The sequence below is a fragment of the Acyrthosiphon pisum genome, chromosome A2, assembly GCF_005508785.2.
Source record: "Acyrthosiphon pisum isolate AL4f chromosome A2, pea_aphid_22Mar2018_4r6ur, whole genome shotgun sequence".
NCBI lineage: Eukaryota > Metazoa > Arthropoda > Insecta > Hemiptera > Aphididae > Acyrthosiphon > Acyrthosiphon pisum.
The window spans coordinates 19259136-19261995 of NC_042495.1; positions in this window are offsets into that span (position 1 = coordinate 19259136).

Consider the following 2860-nt stretch of genomic DNA (forward strand, 5'->3'; position numbering starts at 1 on the left):
TACTATTTTCTCTTAACCTAGCAATATGGCTATAATTATTCTGTATTCAGTTGACGTTTGAAGACTTGTGTTTATGGTTTGTCGCGAATCGTGATCCATGTACAATAACTAATATTAGTATATAATACATGTATTATAATACATCTACCCATAGTTATTTATTTTAAATTGTACGTAATTTTAAATTTTTTGCCATGAAGACAAATAACAATGCAAAATTATGTTTCTGCTAAGAAACATAATAACGAGAACAAAAGTGTGGCTTCTTCAGACATTATTATTCAAGGACAAGATGATATAACCAACAATCCAGGTAATAATTATTAATTATGACACTACTAGTAATACGGATAATTATAGCAATAGCGATTCAGAATCAAATATCGGCGATTTAATTAAAAAACCGGAGCCGAATTCCAAAATTAGTGTTGCTAGTCTTTTAAAAAAATGTCCGGGACCTTCAGATATTTTTAAAAATATTAACAATGAACCTACACAACCAAATTTAACATTTTATCTAAAAATTAAGTATGGTGATCGTTGGCGTCATTTTTACATTATATATACCTAAGGTTTATATAATATTAAGATTAAAATTATCTACCTAATTTATTTGTTTATCAAATTTAGATCTTTTTGTACTTAACTACAATTAAATGAAACTTGACTATTTTAAGAATATATTTTACTTCATTTCACCCTTATTTATTCATTTTTAATATAAATATAAATTTCTGAAATCGGATGAAGACTTTCGATACACCGATTACTGTATAATATATATATATATATTATAAATTAATTAATGCATTTTCGACTAATAAATTAAGTCGTGCTTAATTGTATTAATTTAAAACTTATTATCGCATTTATAAATGTTGTATAAAGTATATTAATATAATATAATATATTATGGCAACACTAAATAAATGATTTTAGATTCTGAGCGGAGCAATGATGTGTGTTTTTATAATTTCTTTATTCGTGTCTGCAATCACCTTTTAAGACAGTAAAATTACTTAATTTTCAGCATCTTATCTGATGCGAAAGTGAATCTAGTGATTAAAATATAATTTTTTATTCATTTCATACACTCTTGTTATCATACCCAACTTATATATTTATTTATAATTCAAAGTTTTAAAATAGTATTACCGAAGGACACAAAATTAAAAATATTTCATATAAGTACCTATGTGTCTTACATATTAATAAATAATACATAATGAATAAAAAAATTTACTTAAAAATTATAAATAATACAAAAATTTTGATTTTTATATTGACTTGAAATAGGCAATTAGTTAAACGTCTGGGCATTTAAGATTTAACTGAATGTCTAGGCGGGTAGTAAAAAAATACAAAAAATAAATAAATTTGTTATTCTTAGTGTCTATAAAACTACTTGATTTTTTGGTTACAGAATTAACTACTTACGTGGAATATCCTTTAAAATGTTCAGTCCTTAGCTATAAAAGTTGAACATTTTATAAATTTTTAACTACAAAATGATTTAATGATTGTTGTTATAAATCAAACTTTAAACGCTTATAAAAAAATAATGTGCCAATGTATTTTTAACATTATTCAACTGCTGTTGTGTCAATATATCAGGAGCCTTGTATTAAATGTTCAAGCTTTTTGACCCAACGAATAGTTTTATTGATATTTATAGAAAAACAAAAAAAGTGGGTGAGTGAATTTAGGAAACTAGAAATAATTTTAACATTTTCATTATTTTTTCTTATTTTAACTTCAAATTTTTGATTTCTTACATTATAATTTTTTATAATAATTAATAACACATTAGTTTAAACTTTACATTACATTATAATTTATAATATACCTACTACATAAAATATGTACGTTCTGTTTTATAGTAGTATAATATACTTACTACTCCTGGTTCACAATGTATTAAATTGTATGTACACATACATTTACTTGAATTAATAAATTTTACCGTGAGGTTTTTTTTGTACACTTCTTTGAGCTATTGTAATACAAATAATATAATGATGATTATAATGAAACATTTGTATACATTTTAATGAATTCATATGAGTATATAAAGACATTTATAACCTTTTTATAAATGGACTTTAAATACTTATACTTTAAATCAATTTTTCTCTATAGTTATTTTAACTGTGCAAAATAAATACCATGCGTTTATTATACGGCCACTCTGATGATGTGGTTATGTGACGTCTTGCGTGAAACGCAACTTATATATTATTTTAAACATGGAACCAATTGTCCGACAACATTTTATAGGCAAACAAAATTATCCTTTTATGAAATGGTTAAATGAGAACAGTACACGGTATACATGGTATAGTTTTTAATTAAGTACAAATGTCTAATAAATACACTTAAAAATAGGTAAATAGTAAATACAATGAACATATAATAACCCAATATTATCCATTTAATGTAAGACATTCATTCCTTCAGAAAACAAACATTTTTGAAAATATTTAATTTACATAATTTTAAGTAGTTACAAAACAATATTTTTGAAAAAAAAATTAAATTTTTTACTAGTAGTATTATACCATAAGCCATCATAAGTTTTTTTACTCTTTTAAATTAAAACATTCATTTTAATTTCATTATCTAAAGCATAATATTATTTTGAGTTTAATGACCTATAAAAATTAAATTTCAAACCAGTAGTTTGTTCATTATAACTAGGGCTTTGTATGTAAATACATATTTTTAGTAAAACATGATAAATTAATTATTGCAAATGATAAATTTGTTTCACGTGATTGGCAATAAAATAAGACATATTTTATTTTACATATTTTTACATATTTTGTCGTAAATACATATTTTGTAAAATGTTCGCTTTTTT